This window comes from Macrobrachium nipponense, chromosome 23 (assembly GCF_015104395.2).
Source record: "Macrobrachium nipponense isolate FS-2020 chromosome 23, ASM1510439v2, whole genome shotgun sequence".
Classification (NCBI taxonomy): Eukaryota; Metazoa; Arthropoda; class Malacostraca; order Decapoda; family Palaemonidae; genus Macrobrachium; species Macrobrachium nipponense.
Window position 1 is genome coordinate 12,340,387 of NC_061090.1, and position 26,771 is coordinate 12,367,157.

Below are 26,771 nucleotides of genomic sequence, written 5' to 3' on the forward strand. Positions count from 1 at the left end.
TAAATATACTGAGTTACCATACAGCTTTTGTTAAACTGACAAGAAAATTAAGTTAATATATAAACGCAAACGCTGAGCTATTCAATAATATAGAAATTCAAGTGGAAAATAGTGTTTATCCAGAAATGAGCTTAGCTAACTGACAGTTGATATTAGGTGATAAGAAATCTTTGAGACCTAGTATCCTGTAACGTACTGAACTAAATGTTAGCCGATATTAAATCATTTGAAGTCTAAATGCTTAGGTAATATTAAACCGATACGAATGTTAGGAATAAAACGTGTCTTATGAATGATACTTAGGTAGCGGATGGCTAACTTTTAAACTAATTAAAAGTGACTGTGGAACATTTACATTCTCAAATATGAAACCAATGTCAGATTAAGTCATTAATCACACATCCTGAATCACAATGAACTACATTATATGATAAAGACTTGACTTTTGGTCAACAGACTCTTATGGCTGATAAAACACTTGCACAAAAGAGTAAATTGCATCCTATCCTAGCTTTAATAGTAAAAAGAGCTAAAATTTTAATTGCATTAAGTGACGCTATGGCTGAATCCAACATTCGTCGGGCCATTTTTCCCTCTTCATCTGGTTATAAGCATGTGTTGACATTCTGGCCCTTCAGACAACTTGATGAATGAAAACGTAGACGTCTCCTGCAAACTGAAGATCTTCTTTCATATCATGGACTTATTGAATTCCAATGTGACAATTGCCCCATTTATAATCAAGAGCTGTAGCAGAGCAGACACTTATCCTGAAGAGTTGAGGAACAAGTTAGGATATCACGTCACGATGAGATAGTTTGTCTTACGGGGTATTCAGATACAAGATAATTAATTCTTCATAACTAAGTCACAAATGACTAAAAGGGGGTCCAGATGGGATAAGGTTTTTTTCGTCCCGTACTGAACGTCTGTAGTCTTTCATCAAGGATATCCTTATGAACCAATATTTAAAACTGGTCACAGCTACACCAAATATTAATTCAAAAATCGGACTGCAAAGCTAATTTTATTTAAAATTGAGAGGCTTCTTCCTGTAAGTTTCACTAAAGAAAATTCCAGTAAAAATTCGTTCATTATTATTATTATTATTTTTTTTTTTTTTTTTTTTTTTTTTTTTTTTTTTTTGCTCTAGCACAGTCCTCCAATTCGACTGTTGTGGTATTTATAGTGTGGGGTTCCGGGATGCATCCTGCCTCCTTAGAGTCCATCACTTTTCTTACTATGTGTGCCGCTTCTAGGATCACACTCTTCTGCATGAGTCCTGGAGCTACTTCAGCCTCTAGTTTTTCTAGGTTCCTTTTCAGGGATCTTGGGATCGTGCCTAGTGCTCCTATGATTATTTGGGTACGATTTCCACTGGCATATCCCATATCCTTCTTATTTCTATTTTCAGATCTCGATATTTATCCATTTTTTCCCTCTCTTTTTTCTCTTCAACTCTGGTGTCCCATGGTATTGCGACATCATGAGTGATACTTTCTTCTTGACTTTGTCAATCAACGTCATGTCTGGTCTGTTTTTTGCACGTATCACCCTATCCGTTTCTGATACCATAGTCCCAGAGGATCTTTGCCTGATCGTTTTTGCTATTCACTCCCTCAGGTTGGTGCTCATACCACTTATTACTGCAAGGTAGCTGATGTTTTCTTGCACAGGCTCCAGTGGAGGGCTTTTGCCACTGAATCATGCCTCTTTTTGTACTGGTTCTGTGCAAGTGCCGGGCATTCACTTGCTATGTGGTTTATGGTTTCATTTTCGTATTGCAGTTCCTACATATGGGAGAGATGTTATTTCCGTCTATCGTTCTTTATACATATCTGGTTCTTAGGGCCTGATCTTGTGCCGCTGTTATCATTCCTTCAGTTTCCTTCTTTAGCTCTCCCCTCTGTAGCCATTACCAATTGTCATCGCTGGCTAGTTCTTTAGTCTGTCTCATGTATTGTCCGTGCATTGGTTTGTTGTGCCAGTCCTCTGTTCTGTCTGTCTTTCTCCTGTCTCTGTATATTTCTGGGTGTTCGTCTACTTTTATTAGTCCTTCTTCCCATGCACTCTTTAGCCACTCGTCTTCACTGGTTTTCAGATATTGCCCCAGTGCTCTGTTTTCGATGTTGACGCAGTCCTCTATACTTATTAGTCCTCTCCCTCCTTCCTTTCGTGTTATGTATAGTCTGTCCGTATTTGCTCTTGGTGTAGTGCTTTGTGTATTGTCATATGTTTCCTGGTTTTCTGATCTATGCTGCGGAGTTCTGCCTTCGTCCATTCCACTATTCCTGCGCTGTATCTGATTACTGGCACTGCCCATGTGTTTATGGCTTTTATCATATTTCAGGCGTTGAGTTTTGACTTGAGTATCTGCATATATTCTTTCCTGATCGTGTCCTTCATCTCTTGGTGTTTTATATCTCCTCCTTCCATTATTCCCACAGGTATTTGTATCCAGTCGCCATCTATGTGTTTTGGATGTTGCTCCCATATGGTAGGCTTTGATCCCTTCAGTTCTCGTTACTTTGCCTTTTTGTATGTTGACTAAGGCGCATTTTTTCTATTCCAAACTCCATCCTGATGTCCCCAGATACAATCCTTACACTCTGGATTAGGGTATCTATTTCCTTGATGCTCATACCATACAGCTTGATGTCGTCCATGAACATCAGATGGTTGATTCTGTTGCCTCTTTTCTTGAGTTGGTACCCGGCATCCATCTTCTGTAGTACTTTTGTCATGGGAATCATGGCTACTACGAAGAGTAGTGGGGACAGTGAGTCGCCCTGGAAGATCCCTCTCTGATATTAACCTCTGCTAGTCTATTCCCGAGCTTGTAAGTATTGTATTCCAGTTGCGCATTGTATTTTTTTGAGGAAGCTGATGGTAGTTTCCTCTGACCCCATATATTTTCAGGCATTCTATTAGCCATGTGTGTGGTATCATGTCGAAGGCTTTCTTATAGTCTAATCCATGCCATGCTTAGGTTGGTTTCCTTCTCCTACTGTCTTCATTACCATTTTGTCTATCAGGAGATGGTCTTTTGTGCCCCTACACTTCCTTCTGCAGCCTTTCTGTTGGTGGGGGATGGTGTTTGTGTCCTCTAGTAGTTGTATAGCCTTTCACTGATGATACCTGTTAGTAACTTCCACATTATTGGTAGGCAGGTTGATAGGCCTGTAGTACTGGTTATATTTCCCTTACTCGTTGTCTTTTTGTACTAAGGATGTTCTTCCTGTGGTCATCCATTTGGGTGCTTGGTGATTTGAGATACAATGCTGGAGTTGTTCTGCTATTCGTGGGTGTAGGGCCTTGAAGTTTTTGAGCCAGTATCCATGGACCTTCATCGGGGGACCTGGGGCTTTCCAGTTTGGCATTTTTCTTTAGTTTGGTGTCTGACTGTGTCTGTCGTGATCTCTGTGAATCTTTGTTTTATTCTCCCTGTTTCTTCTTCCTTGACTTCCTGGAGCCATGTTCCATGTCTCTTGTGTTTATACCGGATTGCTCCATATGTTTCCCAGAGTCTCTTACTTGGTTCGGCTTCAGGAATTTCTGGGTGGTTGTCTTCCCCTCTTAGTTGGCTGTATAGTCTTTTCTGGTTGGTTCCGAATAGTTTGTTCTGTTGGTATACCCTTATGCCTGTTCATGTACCGTTGGATCTTATGTGCTTTGGCCTTGAAGCCTCTATTTTGACATCTTCTATTGTGTTGTTTAGTCCCCTCTCTTGTACTTTGTATTTCTCGTGAGTTCCTCCCTTGTTTTCTGCTTCTTAGCCTTTTTTCTGCCATCTCTTTCAGTTTACTCAAGTCAGATCTCATCACCATTTTGATTTTGCTTTCCAGGCGCCTTTCCAGGGAGGTTGCTGTTTTGGTTTCTGTTGGGTTGGTTGTGCTGATGGTGTTGGTGTTCGAATCCCCATCAGTTCTGCTACTAATCTTGCTCCTGCATATGTCAAGTTATTTATTTCTGTGATACTGGTGGTGTGTATTATGCCCATTATTTCATTGACCTCACTTGTTTTCTCCCTTAATTTCTTGGTGTTGTAGGCTTTCATGGAGGGGATCTTTGTTCTCTCTGTATCTGGCTCCATCCATTGTCTATCTTTTCTACCCATTCCGTCCTCTCTGTTACTTCGTCGGTGTTTCTTCGTGTGTCGTGTTTGATACCTCATCCTCCCTGTCGTCTTCTGTGGCATCGTCTCTCAGTTCGTCTTCGTGTAATTCGTTGTCGTGTGACATTTCCCTTTCCAGTTCTTCTCTTTCTGTTGGGGAGAGCCAGTTCTTTTTCTTTATGTTCCTTACTTGGTCTGCCAGCCTCTGCTCTGTTTGGGGGGTGTTATTCCTCTCATTCCAGATGTTGACCAATCTTCTATATCCTCTCTCCGTGGGAATGGGACAGCTGGTCGCGGCCGACTGGCCATGGCCTAGCTGGCCGTGGCCGACTGGCCGCAGCCCAACTGGCCGCAGGGGACGACTGGCCGCAGCCCAACTGGCCATAGACTAACATTAGGGGCTGTTTTTTCCTCTTTGCTCAGAATGTCTACAAAAAATTAACATCTTTGGGATTATCTCATCAATACAATACTGATACCAGTTTTGCTCTGCGTGCTACAATGATAATTGCCTTAGCATTTGTACCGCCCGATCGTATTACAGCAGCTATAATGGAATTAGCAGATGACCTTCCACACAAACTTCTAGAACTTCTAGATTGGCTGGAAGACAATTATGTTGGAAGAATGAACAGAAGGGGCAATGGCAGACGTTCTCCCCTTTTTCCGTTACACATTTGGAATGTTTACGAACGATGCATAAATGATGAGGATAGAACCAACAATCATGCCGTAGCTGCTCATAGTAGGCTGCAAAATGAACTAGGGATGCAACATCCAACAATATGGTAGTTTATCAATAGTTTGAAAATGGTGCAACGAGATCTTTATTACGAACAGTTGATTGCTGGTCAAACACCGCCCATAAAATTGAAAAATTCCGAGAAGCTGATGCTCGTATAAAATCAGTGGCGCTACAGTTTGAGAACAGAAATATTTTAGAGTATCTGAGAGGAATTACTCATAACTTTTCTTAAGATATATAGTTATGTAGCTGCTACTTTAAGCAGTTTTTGTATCCCATAATTCAACTTTTCAGTGATATTTGATTTTTTTTATCTTTAATTATCTTTTATTTTCTTAAAAATTTTATTCCAATAATTCAGCTTTTATGTAACTTCTACGTAATTCAGCTGTTTAATAAAATTTACCTATTAAGTATTATTCTTTTCTTAGAGAAAACCTCTTTTCAAAAAATGATATGCATACATGAAATAAATAGTTTACAACCATTAACAATAATTACAAAGTTCAACAATGTATTTAAAAAGGAAACAGTCCAATTGGCAAAGTATCAAGCTCTAAATAAATAAACACTAATTTCCTTCAAAAGATATAAAAAACTCTCTCTCTCTCTCGCTCTCTCTCTCTCTCTCTCTCTTACCGCTGCGGCCAGTCGGCTGCGGCCAGTCGTCCCCTGCGGCCAGTTGAGCTGCGGTCAGTCAGCCACGGCCAGCTGGACCAAGGCCAGTCGGCCGTGGGCCAGTTGTCCTAGACCCTCTCTCGCCGTCGGGTTTGCTTCTTCTGAATGTAGCATTATTCCATATTTCCCTTATTTTCTTCTTTCTTGTCCATTTCTTCCTTTTTGCCTCTGTAGCTCCAATCTCAGGCTGTTGATTATGTCGTTGTGGTGTATCAGTTGCTGGATGAACGACCTCCAAGTACCTGACCGTCTTCCCCTTCAATTGGGTTGAATACCTGGCTGCCGGACGAAGCTCCTCTGTTGCCAGAGGTTCCATTTACGTCGTTGTCGTTTATACCTTCATTTCTTTCCATCATTGCTGAGTTTTGCTATTTAACCCATAGCTGGACCCTACCCCATCAGGGATAGGTACTCATTTACAGCTGAGTAGACTGAGGAAATTATGGTAAAGATCCTTTCCCAAGGAATCAACGCCGAGGAGAGCAGTCACCCATCCAACGACTGACCAGCCCCAATGTTGCTTGACTTGACTTAAGTCTATTGACGACCTAACCCTATTATTATTATTATTATTATTATTATTATTATTATTATTATTATTATTATTATTACAGCTACAGTAAACTTTAATTTAAAACTCATCTGAAAAACAACGTTAACTGAAAAATAAAAGGCTTCTTAGTGTAAGTTCCCATTAACAAATTACAATTGAAGTTAACCATCTCTATCTGTATATATTATCATTATTGATGATACATTAACCTGACTGTAACATTTATAAGATAATTTTAGCATTTTCACGTAACCAGGTAAAATTTTTTCTGGGCCAACAATGTCCCATCTCTCTGCAATTTGAGTCCTAATTCATCACCTCTCTGGTCCCATTATTAAAAAAAAGATACATCTACTCCTTTCAATAACTGCATTTCTCTAGGCACTGATCAAATACAAATCATTTTCTTTAAGATACCCTATACCTGAACTATATTCGTTAACACAACGGCAGAAAAAGTTCAACTAGTCTTGCAAAATTTCAAAACTTCATATTACCATCATTTTTTTGTTTTTATAAAAGTTATGAATCCTAAAAGGATCTACATAACTTACCCTATAGTTTTAGCTTGTCAAAGTTCACAGATGAGATTCTGTTCATCAATTATCTTATAAAATTATGAATTTTAAGTTATAACATTATATCTAACATTCTCAACCTGCTGTTGAGCTACCTAGACTACACATTAGGTATTCTTACACGACTACATATCCCATTGGAATCTTAAAAGGTGAACCGTTTCATGAACATTCTATGCTCAGTTTTTGCAAACATACTTTACACTGAAACTTGTCCCAATAACATTAGTTAATACAATTTATATTAGTACCATGTATCTGTTAAAGATACATTTATTTCCTGATACCTTACTTGTTTTTTTGACGAAATTTTCACTTATTTTATCTTTAAACTTTTCTACAAGTCTGTTGTCTGTTACAATCAGTCTGCAATACTTAATTTGTTTGTCGAGAAAAAGGTGTAATCTTGAAATTGTTTTGCCTGTATCCCAGACCGGTAGAACAGTTCTAGCTTTACCAAGGCCTTACCTTCATAAGCATAAATCCAGTTAACGAACAGACCTTGGCTCACTTTAATATAGGATGTGCATGGCTCCTAATACTGCAGTTTCCAGTACTGACTACCGTTCTGGCGGCTGCTCAGCCTAAAAGAAAAACATTCAGTCAGGCTCTGAAGATGTCAATTCAAGCCACTGGCCTCTCAAGGTACTTAAATCTCTATTTTTTTATCGCTTTAATTTTGATAAATAAAGCTCCTGATCAAAATCAGCCCAATTGATTAAATTGGTTGAAAGAAATCTTAACTTTCAAGTAACTTTGACATTACCCTGTTAGCTCTCCTATGAATCCCCTCAATCAGTTTTGTAAAAGGCATTCCGTACTTACAAATTAACTGCAAGAGATGTGTGCCTTAAGGCATTCTCCCCCAAGAGGCTATGACTCGATGGAAGAGTTTCAGCTCACTACATTACACTAATTAGTCCTACTTGTACTTCTAAAGGGTTTTTATTTCTGAATTCTCTGATGTCGAGGGAGTAGGAATATTCATACATTTCATAAATGAAATTACTCTTCACTTCAACAAATGTACAATTATTTCATACTCTTTGAACAGTCTACAACCAGAATAAGATCATCTTCAAAGTCTACTTCCATTTGTCCCTTTTGCAGAAAGTTAATGAATATTTTTGCTGTACAGTAAACATCACCTTTCAAATTCTATACTTTTTTTAGTACTACCAATTAGGTTTATCACAATTTCCTAATTCTCTACTTTTGTATTCATATTCGCAGTTATTTCAATAAAGAAGATTCGTAGTAATTTGAATAAAGATGAACTTGAATGGCCTCCTAATAGCTAAAAAACTATTTAATGCTTTTAAATACCTCAAAACTCACCAATGATAAATCCAGGTTTTGATAACACAAGCCAATTGATAAGTTGCTCTCCCTGTGTTTGTTTTCGGGAGGTCCTCTTAGTCCTCATATGGTTTATTTAGGCGGGTCCTTTACTTTTCTTGAACACGGTTGTTGCTTATACTATTCTTGAAAACGGTTGTTGCTTTTCTTTTATTGAAAACGGTTGTTGCTTATACTTTTCTTGAAAAAGTGCTTTGATGTCTCTGATATCTCCATAATTCCCCATGTCCTTGGCTCCTGAAGCAAGGACATTTAAAAAATCCATTTTCTAATATCTTCATAGCCACCTAGTTTCACTAACTCATGTTCCTTGTGCTCATTTGTGTAGGCATTCTTGAAAACAATTAATGAAAGGGCGTTTGATACATATCTCATTAATACACCCAGTGGCGTAACTAAGGGAGGGAGGGTAGGGTGGGCGGTGGTCCATCCCTGGCGGCGCTGTCCAGGGGGCCGGCACCCTGGCATCTTTTGGGTAGGTGGCATCTTTTGGGTAGGTCTGGTCTGGTATAATTCTTCTAGCATGTTTCGTCCGACCGGAACACTGAACAGTGATTTATCGACTATGATTGAGATGTTAAGGCTTAAAATGACCGTTTAATTTTCACCTTTTAACACGGAAATGGGGCGGCACTTCAGAGTTCAAACCGGGCTCCACTAACGATAGCTAAGCCTTGGACATCACCTGTTGATTTCTATACGTGACACGTGATTCAAGTCAAAGTAACTGGTCGCATTTCGTTCACTTTTCTTCTTGTATATTGTCATTGAAAAAAGTTTCAGTTGTTACTATCAGAACAGTCTAAGTATTTGCAGGCCTGGGTTATACTGATTGAGGGTATCTTTCCACTGCTTGTGGCCTGCGATTCCAAAGCACTCCACTCCTTACGTATGGGTCCATATGGCTTTGGGAAGAGTGGCTATCCTGTGGGAATATTGTGGGACCATGAGGTTGTGGGTCTCTGTGGGGTACACTAACCATCAGCTTGATTTTACCAGCAAGTGAAGGTGAGGAGTTGGGACTGGGTGTGTGGTGATCGGATTTGCCACCTGGCTTTCTAGAAATAACTCTTGGTTGTGCTTGTTCTTCTTGTTCTTTGTGTTGGGTGTGCTGTCAAAACACAAGCAAGCAAAGTATTCACTCTTGTGGTGTGATAAATTGCACGATCAGTGGATTATCTTCTACCTGCTTTATACACCATCAGAAAACCTCCGGAACCGTTTAGCCCTCTTTCAATTCACTTACAAAATACTGTAGCAACGATCCTGCAAAGGAAAAAATCTTTATAGAAAGCCAATGACTTTAATATGAAAAATATATCCTAAGCCCTCCTTTCTGATACATTGTACATAAGTTATATGCTTCCTTATCAGTGATTAGGTAAACAAAGAAAACGATACATATTTCCTAACCATTCAGCAGTAACAGGCCACATTATAATACTGTAGTAAAAAAAATCTCTACTCTTAAACGGCTTCGTCGTGGATTAGACGTGATCAGTTGGTCAAAAGGCCAGAGACCTATAAACAACAGATTCATTATTAGTACAGTGCTGGTTGAATTTAACACTAGCTATGAGGATTTAAACCTAGTGTAGTATGTGGAGGCTAAAAATTGCAGAATGTCTATAATGAGCTGACAGGCCTAGACCAAAGTGTCTGTGCTTGCGAGATTACTCAGGAATGCTATTGTGCCTAAGGGCTCTTATACACGATACTTGGCCAAGTATGGTTTCGAAGCATGGTACCGAAGCTGTTCTCGGAAACTGCTCGTGTAGACAGAAATGCTGAACCACCTACACTTCCTGGACAGCTACGAGTGACCTGAACATTTGCGTGCTTCGATACCATACTTCGACACTTCGCCAAAACCATTCTTGCCCACGTATCGTGTATAAGAACCCTAATACTTCATCTAGCTCAAGTTGTTCTGACCCTTTTTAAAACTCAGCTCTGTGTATCTAAGAATAAGTCATTTATCTATGATTGATGACTCATGTGGAAGTGTTAAGTTTTCTGTGTGCACAGTACAGTACGTGTGTGTAAAGCAGATATCAATGAATCAAGTAGTAATTAATATTCTAAAAACAAAAAAAAGTATTATAAAAAAAGCATCACCGAACTTTGCTGCCAGCCTTGTAACTATGGGGGTTCGGTTGCATGCAATGGCGGATTTAAGGGGGGGGGGGGTGTTTGTGTTGTCACCTGGTCCCATATGGATATGAATATGAAAAATCTTTATTCAATAAATCATTATCAGTAGCAAATATTTGTTTAGTTAATGATTATTTTAGCAACAAATGCTAATGTGTATGTACTATATGTGTGCATGTATATATAAATAACTGACATATACCGTATGTGTGTACATGTACACACACACACACACATATATATACATATATATATATATATATATATATATATATATATATATATATATATATATATATATATATATATATATATATATATATACACACACACACACACATATATTATATATATATATATATATATAATATATATATATATATATATATATATATATATACATACATACATATATATGTGCACTATATATGATAATCTTAAGTGATCCCCAATTAGAGATTTCTAGAACGGCCACTGGTTGCATGGTGCAATAACAGTACCTAAAGTGGTTTAATGTGGTATATGCCATTCTTACCCATACTGACACTAAAGGGAAACAGAAGTTACTGTGATTATTTCTTAACACGGGGAGTCTCTTTAATAACCATGGTCTCCACCCCTGGTTGCCCAGGTAACCAATGTCAGAAAGATCACTTCCAAGAGGAGCAACTGTTAATTAACCCCAAAAACTAATCTAGTTTTTATTTAATGGACTTGACATAAAAGTTCTTGACCAGCCGCGCTTGACAGGTTTTGTAAACAAACCAGGCGCATGGGTTTAATATCTATATTAACAAAATAACACAACAAACCTCTATAAACATTATTAAACCAGATTCAGAGCTTGAATGAAGAAGGTTTATAGTAATGTACCTGAACCTTGAAATGTGTAGCTTAACTTAAAAACTATTGTAAAAACTTTGTACATTTAGTGCTGTGTCAATTTGACTAAACGTATTCTTATATCAAGGTTCGTTCTTTTATGTATGAATTATATACATAAAACCTTCATTCAAGTCAGTGTTTATGACGAAACTATATTTTTACTCAAGGTAAGCATCAATATTTTCACACTCGTATCCAGCTTTGAAGTATCGACAGTTTAATGATTGTCTAAAATTAACCAATACTATTTTATACGTATACTGAACGTTAAATTTTTGCACTCGTATGAGCCTTGAATTATCGACACATAAACTGGCTTTTGAAATAAAGTAAAAACACGTACAGAGTTCGATTGTCGATTCCTGTCCTATCATGAAGGTTTGAACAGCATTCTACATTCTACATCCCACATCGATGTCAGTTGCCTATTCTACGGTTCAACCGATTCCTCCACGATGTCGTTTAGACAACTGGAAGTCATTTCGATACATCTATAAAGCCAAGATTTTATATAAACCCAGTTCGTTTCCATATAAATGATTTAAAGCGCTAAAACTAAAGTTGATTTCTTCAAATATTTATGTGCGTTTTATCATAAATCACATTTGCGTTATATCTATAAGCACTCATCCTATACATATATTAAAACATTCATTTACTACTAGATCAAAGTTTACATAATTCAAGTATCAAGTACGTTTAATACTACTCAATTATAAGTCACTCGTTAATTTTACTGTATTTTTTTTTACTAAATAATTTCGCGATTCTAATATAAGAAACTATATCATAGGTGATAATTACGCAAATCTAAACTGCATCAAGCTATAACGGTCCCTTTAATTTTTATAACATTCTCTGATAATTTTTCTAAGTTTCTATCTCAGTTAATTTCGTGAAGCACATATTTAAAACGATATATAATACTGGGTAATAATTTCGCAAATCTAAAATGTATAAGCTATAATCACTTCATTCTAATTCATTACAAATAGAAAAAAACATTGCTTCACTATATTGGTGTTCCTGTATCACGACTAATTTATCTTCACCACACTATTTCGAAACAGTTACGCTTGCAATAACAGACCACGTAACAGGTCTCCGTTCTCTGTTATGGAATTGCGTTGCGCCACTTTTATCAAATGCCATGTCTGAATTTAGCGTTCTGATAGAGAAGAGAAATGGTTTTGACACACTCGGTTCCGTCAGCAGTCGAACCTACTCAGTTTTTTCTTGACCGAGACAGTAACTTCAGACCGAGTACGAGTAAGTCGTATCTCAAAATACCTGGAATTGTATAAAATTGCCTCTATAGCTGTATTGAAACGACCCTCGCATTTCTTGAAGCAAAATCTCGTCTGTAAACAAACAAATGAATCTAAATTAATGACCCTGTGGTAAAAGTGCTTCAATACAAGTAATTGCGGATGAATAAGGCTTCGGTCACAAAGAAACTGTGCTACATATTTCTTTACGATATATAGCTACTATGATTACAAGAAAACCACCAACTCCCGTTCGTTACATTTCGTGAAACCCAGAGTTCTAATTCAGCTCTATATTTCATACGTAAACACATTTGCTTCGGCACTAATTCTGAATTGGAATTGCAATATAAAATTTAGGCCAAAGGTCACGTACTGGGTCATCCGAGGTCAGTCAACGCCGAAATGTAAATTTAGAGTAAAATGGTCTTTGCACTATGAAACAGTTGTCAAGATAAAGTGGAGAGTAAGATGGAAGAACAATAATATTGTATGAACGGAAGCACAGTAAACGGAATTTAAGGAGGTTGCAACCAGGGGCTGAAGCGACGCTGTAAAGAACCTTAAGTAATGCCTACAAGGCACCGCTTGAATAATTGTGGGCGAGTAAGTCCTCAGTTATAGAGAAAATGTGCTACATATTTCATTAGATTATTAGGCTACTATGTGCCAAAGATAATCAACTTTCGTTCGTTTCAATGCGGTGAAAACCGAGTTCTCATTCAGCGTTGTATTTTAACCCACCAGGTAGGTACGAAAGTTAAAGCTATTCCAGTAATTCATGAAAACTAAAGAGAACCAAGTTTTACTATCCTATATCCTCCACTCACCCAACCAAGACCCCGTACACATTCCCTATAAGGTTTACCTGTGATGCAATTTACCAAGTTTACCTAAAACAATTTACATATATATCGACAACCTAAGAGATGGGTCTTCCTTTTTAACCTTAGATAGCAAAGTGCAACAATGTTTTTTCAAGTTAAATGTTTTAGCGCAATAATGTTTTGATGCTTTGAATATAAGTTTACCTGAAAGACTGATTTGCCTATATACCGTCAAGGTAAGCAATGGGCTTTCCTTCCTGACCACCCAAAGCAGCCTTCTACATTATTTGTTACTATTTAATGTTTAGATGCAATCAAAATTTGCAAAAATTGTCTCATTGGGCTCTTTAGTACCATGTACTTCAAAATGGCCACATGGCTACCAAAACGACCTAGGAAATTAAAAGTATGTAATCATGGAGCTAACAGTATTTTTAGAGCCAGTCATAAAACCGAAATATTTTAATTTATATGGTCACTACTCCTAACCAAATTTGCTCGTAACTTCAAACGCAAAATACTTAATTTTTCCACTGTTCTTACGTGGCACCGTGGGCATTCCTTTCAAACTAACCTCATTCATAATCAACAGCCTTTTTTCTTGGTCATTGTCTTCGTACAATAATAAAGTCGTCATATTTATTTACCCAATCTACGGCAACTACTATAATACATCAACATAAGCTACATTCACTTTTATTTCTCAGGAGTACCTCAGTAATGATCACACAGCAATGCTTTAGATATCTAGTCGCTTAAATGCGTTTAAATTTCACCATTTGAACACATGGCACCAACTCTTTCGATACGAAACGGAATACTATGTAAAAACCAAATCCCTCTGCTACCCTGCAACACTTACGATGAGAATGACAGAATATGCAGGATTCTTCTAATGTTTCGGTGGATTTGGGCAGCTAATACACTCACGCCCAACTTGTCTCGAGCAAAACAGGTGACTAACTCACCTGACTCAAGTCACGTGAGGAGGTACTACCCATTCAATCGAACTTCCGGTTACCTGTCGAGTCACCACGGTACTACACTGGAAACTTTGTTTTTGAAAAGTTAACGTCAGATATTTTTTTTATATACAATACAAGAATGAGTAAGTTGAAATTGTAACACACGCAAGACCATACACATATTGTACAATAACAGTTTAAAATTCTAACAAATCAAATTTTTTTTTATTTTTTTAACAGGATTTTAACAGAGAGAGAGAGAGAGAGAGAGAGAGAGAGAGCTCACCAATAACTCCTAAGCTACTAATGGCCAGAATGAGTGAAACCCGGATTTTTTCTTGAAATTCCCGGCTAATGAAATGATAGGTGGGCGTGGCAGAGGCTCCGAGCTGTCAAACGGAATGGAATTACAAACGGCTGATGAAACACTAAAATGGGAAAGCTTTCTTTTCATTTCTGGTAAAAGATACAGAGCTGTACCAATGCGATATAGCTTGTCTTTAACGTCGGCTCGCTTGAGCGTGCCTGTTGTAAATTTCCCTCACCTACAACATAGTCCCTATGGATGGATCCTACCCTATGAGAAATTGGTGCAAAAATTGTCACTATACAAGTGTCCTTTCATGCTTCCGATGACCATCTTTAAAAACCGTCATATTAGAATTACAAAAATCTCAAACTAATCAGTTAAAAACCTTTCAGAGCCTAAATTATGGGCATTTCTACAGAAGCTTTCCGCACGGACTGCAAGGAACGTAACCGCGGATACGACATCCACTAGGGATTGGGGCGTCCAATGTATTTCGCCGTGTTTAGTACTGGCCCCTGGGGGTTAATTACAGTCGTCCGAATAAATATTACTTAAAATTCTTGTTCAGTAAATAAAACTGCATGGAAAAACCGCAACTGCCATAGTCTAGGCCCCCGCAGATAAGTGCCCTAGATCTACCGAACGGAGGTATAGTAAAAGGAATGACAGTAGTTTCAGCTAGGGGCCGAAGATAAGGGACGTTGCAAACCACCTTGGGTAATGCCTATAATGCACAGCATGAGGTGCACTGACGGCACTGCTCCCTACGGAGAGATCCTGAATCAATGGCCATACCTGTATGTGATTTGAGAAATGAAAGTCGATACTCGCTGTAAGCCGTCGTTCACCAATCGGAAAGCAAGCAATTTACTTGTGATGACAGTTGTGAAACTCTAATTCAAACAATATATTGTATCTTCGTGATGTTTCCAAGTCATTGTATCAGTCATTGTTACCTTATTTACAGAATAATATCTGAATTAAGTTACGAATTCGCGATACTGATTCAGCAAGGACTTGGCCGCTGAAGACCAATGTTTCCCTGATAAACGGTATATAAATCCTAAAATTACGTGAATATTTTTACACCGGTGATGACATTTTTCTAGGCAACAAATCCACACGGACTGCAAGGAACGTTTCCGCGAACACAAGAGCCACTGGGGGACCGGGGCGTCAAATGTATTTCGTTCTTGGCTTAGTTCTGGCTCCTGGGGGTTACTTAGAGTCGACCCCCCCAAAAATAACGGTAAATTCTAATAAGCAACCCAAATACTTATAGGAAACTGTAAGAATACCAAAGAAACACCCTACGTTGAGTTATTACCTAGATCTGCCTTATTGGTAACTGCACGTATAGCACTTTACAGTTTAATGTTCAGGCCACAATAAACCGAGATAATTAGCTAGTTGACTCATCGGAAAACACAGCTAGGGGTCGTTCGATTTAATTTAAAAGTTCAGAGGCCAACATCAATCCTCTGACCCTCTTAAGCACATTACACTCTTACGAGAAAGTTATACCATGGTCCCCTAAACCTCAGCTGAAGACTCTCAGAATTTTCACAGAAAGTCGGTCATTTTTTTTAGGACTTCCAAATTTACTGACACGTTCATAAAGTTACAAAATTCTAGATTTCGTGACCATAATACACCTTTCGAGGGTCATTTTGAAGATAACCATTGTACCATCTAACCCCCAAAACGTCTACAAAGACTTTCGCAATCTACTTAGCTTTTAGAAAAGTTGCAAAAGTCTAGTTTCGCGACCATGGTACGCTTACCCCCCTTCAAAAGATATTTTTCAAGATAAAACCGAGGGTTATTCAGTACCACCATACTCTAAAAAGTAAAAAATATGCCCCCAAATATGAATTCTTTTTTTCTTACCAGACTGATTTTCTTAATTTCGTAAAGCGCCTGTTTGCAATACCACCTTCTCATCACCACGTTTAGAACTACACTGAGTCTTCCAACTCAGTGGATAGGAATTTTTTGACCGATCATTGTTTCTGTCGCCCCTTTCATGGCTGAAAGCTTTGGCTGGGTTTTCGCAAAGTCTTTGGAAACGATTTCTCATTGGGTGGCCGAAACGACAAAACTTATTTTCAGAAGATATAGCTAAAGACATCCTTATTAACTTCGGTCTTAAGTAAAAGGGGAAATTATGAGAAAAATACATACATACAAATAAGGTGAATAAAATAACTTAACAAAGGAGATGTCACAGTATAAGGAAATGCAACCAAACTGTGTCCCAGATAAACAAACACTTAAGCAAACGATTTTCAGTTGTCCGGCTTAGCCTTACGAACGCAGCAATCTCTCTCTCTCTCTCTCTCTCTCTCTCTCAGAATGCTTCATGTCAAATGTAATTTACAGTAATTTTTTGGCACGTTATAAATAAGTAAAATAGCTACTATTCTGAAGAAATCGGAAAATCTGCTATTAACGTCCCTTAGATTTTCTTAACATATTTTCCATTTGTAATATATTAGACGCAATCGACACAAGGTTAGTTTACGATTTATGGACAGCATCGTTTATAAATTGCAATACAATAAAATGAGCTTTGAAAATCTCAATGAATATCAGAGCATCAGTGTTTTGTCATATTTAGATTAGTTTATGCTAAAGATCTAAAGAAATAGTTCAGTTTGACTTGAAGAAAAAGAACTTTTGTAGTCAACATTTTTTCTAATAATATTAGAGCACAAACTCTTTCATTACCTTGCGCGCAGAATATTTTTCTTTATCGGGTATTCCTTCAAATTTTCAAGCTTGAGATGCATAAACAATATCATTCTCCATAATACAACAAAACTGGTCAGGAAGTGATTGCAGAAGAATATATATATATATATATATATATATATATATATATATATATATATATATATATATATATATATATATATATATATATATATGACTGGTAAAAAATGTTCTGTTATAACAGAATTCCATCTAATAAAAGGAACCCATAAAAAAACACCCCAAACCCCAAAAATATATAGAAGGGAGGGGAAAAGTACTATATTTCAGAGACTGCTGTCCTCCCTCTTCAGGTAGGGATGAATGAGAAAAGTTTAACGAAAAGGTGGTATTTATACCAAGAGGTCCATCCACAGGCAAGCCAATTTAGGTCACCCCCACTGATAGTCTTCCTTTAATCTTCTTTAGCGTTGGTTGAATGAAAATCTTGTCTATCATATCTGAATCCCATGCTCATTTTGAGATGTTCATTACCTACCACTCTATTATTAAGGCCGATTCCATCATTTGACTCTTGTACCGGCAGTTGCTGCTATAAATTACATGTGACAAAATTCCACTTTATTCTGTGGTTTATGTTCATTTATATGGTTGAAAATAGCTGCAAAATAGTGGGGAAAAAAGTTCTGTTGGTCCATACCTAACTGACCGTTTGTGTTGTATTAATCTCGGTGGGAAGTGATTTACCTGTAAATCCGATGTAAGATTGGTCACAGTCCCAGCATGGATTTGGTAGACCCCAGTGTCCTTGGGAAATGTCTTTTGTTGGACGTTAATCAGGAATTTGGCTGAGGTGTTTGGGTAAGTAAATGTAAAAGGGTTAGATTTTCCGAGAGTCTGAGTCACCTTCTTAATCGTGTCCAGGTGTGGAATTTTTATTCTATTGTTGTTGGGTCATATCTCTGTCTTGTTTTTTGAGGGGGTCGGTAGAAAATTACGTTTTCTTTGCTTTGTGAATTGCTATCATTAAATATGGTCAGGATACTTTTAAAAGACGAAAGTTGCTTGCGAATTAGTTCAAATTCTTTTTCCAGGAAATCTGGGGAACAAAAATTCGTAAGGCTCTTAAGAACAAGTTGCTGGCTACACCTATCTTGATAGCAATGTCGTGATAGCTAAAGTAGTGAATGTATGAAAGTGAGAACGTTGGTTTTCTGTATATGGTAAATTTGTATTCTGTCGTGTCTCTGATTATTAAAACATCAAGAAAAGGAATTTTGTTTGTCTGGTTTCCCATTCGATGTTTACAAATTGATGGCGTGGGCACTAATGTGGTTTAATTTTGAGAGGAAATTCAATACAAAATTGCCCAGACCTATTATCCCAAAAAATGTGAGAATATCATCCACATATCTCATCCACAGCATGTTTTTGGTTTTTTATTACTCTAGTTTGTCGTACAACAAACAGACGAAAAATCCCCTCCAAAACGTTCCCACAGAATTTTTTTTTTCGGAAAGTAAGATTAATTGGCCAAGACAAAAAGAGTATTGAACTATTAGAGAAATTTAAAGTAATTAATCTAAATTACCCTACTTTTATGGCTCCCAAAACTCACAAAGACAATTTTCCATTCAGACCCATCGTTTCATGCGCCGGAGCTTTCAATTACAAATTTCTAAATGGTTAGCTGGCCTCCTTTCTCCTTTTTTGGGCACTTTTTCTCCCAGTCACATTAAACATTCGGAAGATTTTTGTCACAAATTCAGAGAAGGACATATACCACTTCACAACATAAAACTTTTAAGCCTTGACGTAGACTCCCTATTCAAAAAAGTACCAGTTCAGGACGTTCTTCAGTTTTTAAGGAAAAATTATCCCCCTATTCAGATCATTTTCCCATTGGCGCTTGACAAATAATAAAGTTAGTTGAATTATATGCATCTAATAACGTATTTTCATTCGGGGAATCATTCTACAAGCAAAAATTAAATTCGGGTGTAGTATGGATAGTCTTTAAGTCCTGTTTTAGCCAATCTGTTACATGGAATACTTGAATCTTCAGTAATAAATGCAATAAAACATAAAATCATGCTGTGGATGAGATATGGTGAATGATATTCTAAAACATTTTGGGATAATAGGTCGGGCAATTTTAATGATTCCTCTCAAAATTAGACGCATTAATGCCCAGCATCAAATTTGAAAGTGAATGGGAAACAGACAACAAAATTCCTTTTCTTGATGTTTAATAATCAGAGACACGACAGATACAAATTTTACCATATACAGAAAACCAACGTTCTCACTTTCATACATTCATTACTTTAGCTATCACGACATTGCTATCAGGATAGGTGTAGCAGCAACTTGTTCTTAAGAGCCTTATGAATTTGTTCCCCAGATTTCCTGGAAAAAGAATTTGAACTAATTCTCAAGCAACTTTCGTCTTTAAAGTATCCTGACCATATAATTGAGAAAGCAATTCACAAAGCAAACGTAATTTTCTAACGACCCCCTAAAGACAAGACCAGAGATACACCCAACAATAAAATAAAAATTCCGCACCTGGACACAATTAAAGAAGGTGACTCAGACTCTCGGAAAATCTAACCCTTTTGCATTTACTTACCCAAACACCTTAGCCAAATTCCTAATTAACGTCAACAAAAGACATTTCCCAAGGACACTGGGGTCTACCAAATCCCATGCCAGGACTGTGACCAATCTTACATCGGATTTACAGGTAAATCACTTCCCCAGAGATTAATACAACACAAACGGTCAGTTAGGTATGGACAACAGAACTCGGCTATTTTCAACCATATAAATGAACATAACCATAGAATAAACTGGAATTTGTCATGTGTAATTTATAGCAGCAACTGCCGTTACAAGAGTCAAATGATGGAATCGGCTTAATAAAAGAGAGGCAGGTAATGAACATCTCAAAAGGAGCATGGATTTCAGATACGATCGACGACAAGGTTTTCATTCAACCCAACGCTTAAGAAGATTAAAGGAAGATAATCAGCGGGGGTGACCTAAATTGGTTTGCCTGTGGATGGACCTCTTGGCATAAATACCACCCTTTCTATAAACTTTTCTCATTCATCTACCTGAAGAGGGAGACAGCAGTCTCTGAAATATAGTATTATTTCTCTCTATATTTTGGTGTTTTTATGGGCTCCTTTAATATATATATATATATATATATATATATATATATATATTTATATATATATATATATATATATATATAATATATATATATATATATATATATATGTATTACTGAATCACAAAAGTTAGGAACATGATAAATCCATAAATAAAGATAAATGCCACGAACGAAAAATAAACGAAGGAGGTCTGCAAGATCTTTCGACTTTAAAAGTCCTTTACTGAGCAGATACTGACATGAATACGAGAAAAGACAATACAAGAAGGTTCGTATAACTGACAGATAGGGATTATAAAGGGATTAGTACCTAGAATCCAACACACCTGGAAGATAAGAAACCTTCCCAAACAAGCATAAACAATGGGTGCAATTAAAGGTCAGAGAATTGTCTGAAAATTGTATCTGAGATGATTGTCTTAAACCTTTAATTGCACCCATTGTTTATGCTTGTTTGGGAAGGTTTCTGATCTTCAGGTGTGTCGGATTCTAGGTACTAATCCCTTTATAATCCCAGTCTGTGAGTTATACGAACCTTCTTGTATTGTCTTTTCTCATATTCATGTCAGTATCTGCTCAGTAAAGGACTTTTAAAGTCAAAAGATCTTGCAGACCTCCTTCGTTTATTTTTCCTTCGTGGCATTTATCTTTATTTATATGTGTATATATATATATATATATATATATATATATATATATATATATATATATATATATATATATATATATATTCATATATAAAACACGAATATTAAGTTTAGTATTCTTGCTAATGAAACTTATATTATTATTATTATTATTATTATTATTATTATTATTATTATTATTATTATTATTATTATATTATTATTACTTCGGAAGCTGAATTCAAGCTAATGTTTCCTGTTGGCTTGTTTCATATGAATAGGATTCATCTTCTGATTAATAATAATAATAATGGTAATAATAATAAGAAAACGAAGCGACATAAAGATTTTTAATCAGACTTAAAGTTTTTTAAAGTATCAGGTACACCGACATAACGAATGCACCAGTCAATACGTATTTATTGGCATATTCATTATGTCCTTGTACCTTTGATTAACCAAAAGTGCATTTCCATTAATTCTATCATCATATGATTATATTTCTTAGCAATCCGTAAATTTATTTTTATTTTAGCATTTTTACATTCACTTTTCAGAAGACCAGTTTGTTGTATTACATATTATAGTAATACAACAAATGACTTGATCCCTACTCCTGTTGGGGTTATTACTAAATTGGAATCTGTTGCTGTTCTTGGAGGCTAAAGGGCCTTATGTCAGCACAGACTCTTGGCCCTGACTGGATTGACTGTTCGAAAAAGAAAAAAGAAGTTTGAATCCGAGGAGGAGAGGACGCGTTTGACAAAAGAAATTAAATGTTTGCTGAAGAGACTACAACGTCTTCTATGAGAATAACTATGAAACTCTACGGGGACGCACACCACATTTAACTAACAACGCAACTGGTAGCGAGATCACTGGTTGGATAGTTCGGTCAAGTCTTACTGTATGACTTAACGACTTAACCATCGAAATAAACCTTCAAGGCCTTGTATGACTCATACAAGGCTTGAAGCGAGATACTAAGAAATTAAGGATGAGGGACAATATAGGCTTGAAATGGAAAAGTACTTCTGGTATCAAAGGTAGGAGGAAGATGGAGCAATAGACGATGCCCTTCGGTCTGAGTAGCAGGATACATGAAAAAGGAAAATATGCAAGTTTAGAGGAAAAGTAAGACAAATAATGTAAAAGACGTACATTTTCTTTCTGTCACTGTTATCCTGTCTTGAAAAATAGACGAAAGTTCAGTGACTTCGAACTTTCTTTCACTTTTCTGCCGGTGTTTCTTATGATATATATATATATATCTATATATATATATATATATATATATATATATATATATTATATATATATATATATATATATATATATATATATATATATATATATTATAACTTAAAATATATGTCTATATGCTGAAAATAAGTAACTTTAAATAAGGAACACCTTTAGATCCTTTTACTTCATTTCCTTTCCTCTATTTTTTCGATCTTTTAATCTTGTTGTCCAATCTCATCAAATCCCTGTCATCACTGTCACAAGCGCTGAATGGCCGTAAGTGCGCCAGTGGTGGGCTTGACACACTAATTTTCATGACGCAATCAAAATTAGCCGAATATCGCATATAAGAGAGTATCGACTTATCTTGGAAGCCCTGACACCTGGGAATGGTATTATAAAGATCAACTGGCTAATTAACGGCAGGTGACTGATTCCTTTATCGCAAATCGCTACTGCTGAACGATTAGGTCAGAAAATCTCCTTGGCGGTGTTCCAGCCCAAGAAACGGAGAAAATAAGAAAAAGGAAAGAAAGAAAGGAGGAGGAGGGTTGAGAGGGCAAAGGAAAGTAGTTATAATAATGAGGAAACGTCAAAGCTTGAAGAAAATTATAAAATCTTGTAGTTTAGGGAGAAGCAAACCACTGATAATCGTGAAAAAGGAAATATTATTATCAGAATCTACGTCACATCACAAGTCAGCTCAGCATTGATTTACAAGCCTAGTATAGAACTCCTGGACTCTGCTGCCCTGACCGGAATGAGGTCAATGGTTGGGTCGGTGTATCCCATTGAAAAAAATTACTTGTGGTATTAAACTATGGTTATTTTTTCTCATTAAAAGTCCGTATTGCCTTAGTCGACCAGGTCTTATTCCTACACACACACACACACACACACACATTACACACACAATCTGTCTCTCTAGAATGTCATATGTTGGTAGCTCTGATACCCTGGAGATAATCTGGTCATCACAAAGAAGAAACTATTCTATTTTTCAAAGCAAAAACAAAGCCTAAATTCCGGATCATTACATATAAAGGATAAATGTAATGAAATAATAAAAAAATATTATTCGCTAAAATTGACGCTTAAGCAAGAGGCAATGGGTGGGAAGGGGAAAAAAATGTTTGTTTAAAACCATTTTATTCCCTACGATGTTCCTTCTGGTAACACAGAGAATCGTCCCTGGCCGTGTAGGATGCAAGGATAACAACATGAAAAGAAATTGTAACGTCATAGTAGAATTGTTAATATTCCTACAATGAATCAAAGGAGGAATATCATTTGTTGCTGTTCTAGGATTTTCGGTTGTTAAACAAATAGCAAATGATTTTACATATAACCTGAAGTTCCTCTAATCTACGGTGGTTAAATGTTGGTATTCATTACGTTTTAGTGGCCAACGAGTATAGACACTGTGATGCTTTTAAATTCAGTTTTGATCAAGGTTTTACCGATTTAGAGACGTGGCTGAGGAAAACTTAGGTTCATGTAATGACACTCAGTAAAAGTCGTTTTGCGTTATTAATATTCCTCGAGCAAGCAAAAATAAAAAAAATAAAAACATAAAGGAAATATCTGTTTTAAACCTGTCGGGTATCTGGCAGTCAGAAGGAGGCGAATTTTAAACTCTCACACCGTTGACATAGAAAACGGGAAATAGCGTTAAGTCTTCTGTTATTATAATAAGATATTCATGTACACAAGAATGATATCTCCAGATTCTTATAAATGAATAATATCCGATTTATCCATTGAATAGAAAGCTCTAAGAGTATGTAAAAGTGGTCCGTGGTTCATTCCATTTCCTACTTCGATGAAACGGCTCTGTGCCACTTAATTCACAGATGCATGTATCTATTTACAGTTCTATCCCATAAGACGACTGCATAAAACTATAATCTGACTACAGTACAGTTTCTGAAGGATATTGATACTTGGGAAAGCAATTACGTTGGTATTTCCAGTTTTTTCGTTCATCTTCAGGCCGCCCCATGATGGGTTGCCAGAACTCACGTCGTAAATTTCCTTGGTGAACTTTTCAATGTTGTTTTTAGCACTTCTTAATTAGACATCAATCTCTGGCATATAAGCCTTGGCTTTTATTGAGTCATAGTATTTTGTAACTGGTAATTTACTATAGCTGTAGTATGATAAAGCACAATAGGTTTTCGTTTGAATACCTGTGATTCTCGAGGTGATAATAGATGGCGTTAGTAGTCCCATATTCCGATAATATAACTGGACAAATCCAGTTTTCAGTGATGATCTTCGCTCCCCTTGGTCGCCTAAGGCAACAGGTAACACGAGAAGGACGCTAATGAAGCTGGCTAATGGTCCTAAACGCTAGTTTCCGAACAAGCGAATGAAAAACACAGCGGAGAGATGTATTTTTTTCATTCGATAAAATGTGAATTCATAAGAGAATAAACATTTTATGAAATATGGGAATTCGTTGGTTTTATCTGTACTATATATATATATTATATATATATATATATATATATATATATATATATATATATATGTATATATATATATATGTATATTGCAACAAATCACTGTAGACGTGTGATGATCATATATTGCATACAGCCAGGAGAAGGGTGAAATGAAATGACTTGAACCCGAGCGCCCTTCATGTATTTCTACACCTCATCAGGGTTCAGGTACAAGTGCCAAGAAAACAAATACAGAGTCACAAGAAGACTTCGTGGCAAGACAAATGATGCTAAAAACAAACAACGCTAAACAACTACCAGACAGTTTCTAATACCTAATACCCTACTTGTTTTAAAATACCCTTCGTTAAAATCTCATCAACTTTGTACAAAACCTAGGCTGATTCAATAAATTATCACAGTCTTGTTTAATTATACATGATTCTATTAAATTTCTTTTCACCAAATCTCTACAAACACATAATTTCCTTTGAGTCTGTCCAGTTAATACCATGATCACTATTATTCATATGCACAAATAATGCATTTGACATATTACCAGTTCTTACATTATTATTTGTGCTGTTTTAATCGAACTGCCAATGTCTTTCCACTTTGTCCCACGTAAGTTTTATTACAATTTTTGCCACGGAATCTTATAAATACAACCTGTTCCATTTCCAGGTGAATTTCTTATCAGCAAGTTTCTAATAGTTGCCTAGAGTTTTGAACCAACCTATTAATACCTAGTGGTTTGACTGTCTCGGGAATGTTATTAAAGCAAGTATAAAAAGGAAGCACTAAAAGGTTTTTGTTTTCGAACTTTTCAGTTTTTGTCAATCCGTAAAACGTTTTTTCGTGCCTTACAATAGGTGTTTTCAATAAAACTGTTTGGGTACCTCAAATTGCAGCAATTTACGTATCTTGTCAATTTCATGATCTAAAAATTCGGGGCTGCTGACCCGCAGGGGCCCTTAAAAACATAGCAGAAAAAAACAGCAGTCTTAGTTCTAAAAGGATGGTTTGAATAAAAAATGTACATAAGAACAGATATTTGTGGGTTTCCTATAAAACAGAAATTTGAACTTTCTATCAAATCTATGTACCAACACCTCTTAAAATGGCAATTTTCCTTCTTCTTCCCTCTTCAAGGGTGAACTTTATGGAGGGCACTAGTGCATTTAGTCTACTAAGAAAGTTGTTTAACGTTCTTTTTCACTGGCCATGAACAAAAGATGTCATCCACATATCTATCCATAACACACCTCTTGGCAATAAATTCGGTAAATATTTTCTTTCAAAAAACTCATATAGATTGCTAAGTATAGGAGAAAGAGGATTTCCCATGGCCATACCGAATTTCTGTTCATAAATAATTACCATTAAAAGTAAAACTTGCAACCTTGATACACAATTTTATAAGTTCTATTAAAGTTTTGTGTGGCAATATGAACACATGTTTTTTCATTTCATCCTCCAGAAACTCTAACAGGTCATCTATTGGCACCTTTGTAAAAAGAGAAGTAACGTCGAAACTCACCATTATAAAGTCATAATTTGGGTTAAAATTATTAAGACGACTGATAAAATCTACATTATTTTCGAGAGAACATCCCGAGACCGTCCCCGCTAGTGGTGTAAGTATTTCAACAAGCCATTTTTGATAGTTTATATGCAAAAGAACCAACAGAGCTTATAATAGGTCTTACTGGATTACCTTGTTTATGCGTTTTTATAGTACCATACAGATAAGGAGAAGTTGGGCAAATAGTTAGAAATTTTGTACTAAATCCTTATGGTTATACAAGAGGTTTCTTAATATTCTTGTTAAACTGAGCATTATCATTTTCTAAAGTACTGTTTCTCAGTCGAATATAGGTAGTATGATCGTCTAACAGTTCGTACATTTTTCTCTCATATTCAGTTTTATCCAATATAACCAGAGCACTTGACTTATCTGCTTTCGTGACGTGGAGAGTGTTATCTTTCTTAATTTTCTTGTAAGTTTCAAAAAAACCTCTTTGGAATAGTAGGTGATATACCAATCCAGCAATACCGTATATCATTACCCTTGCAGATATTCTGTTTGTCAATAAAGGGATGTTGCTGAACTTTTCCAAT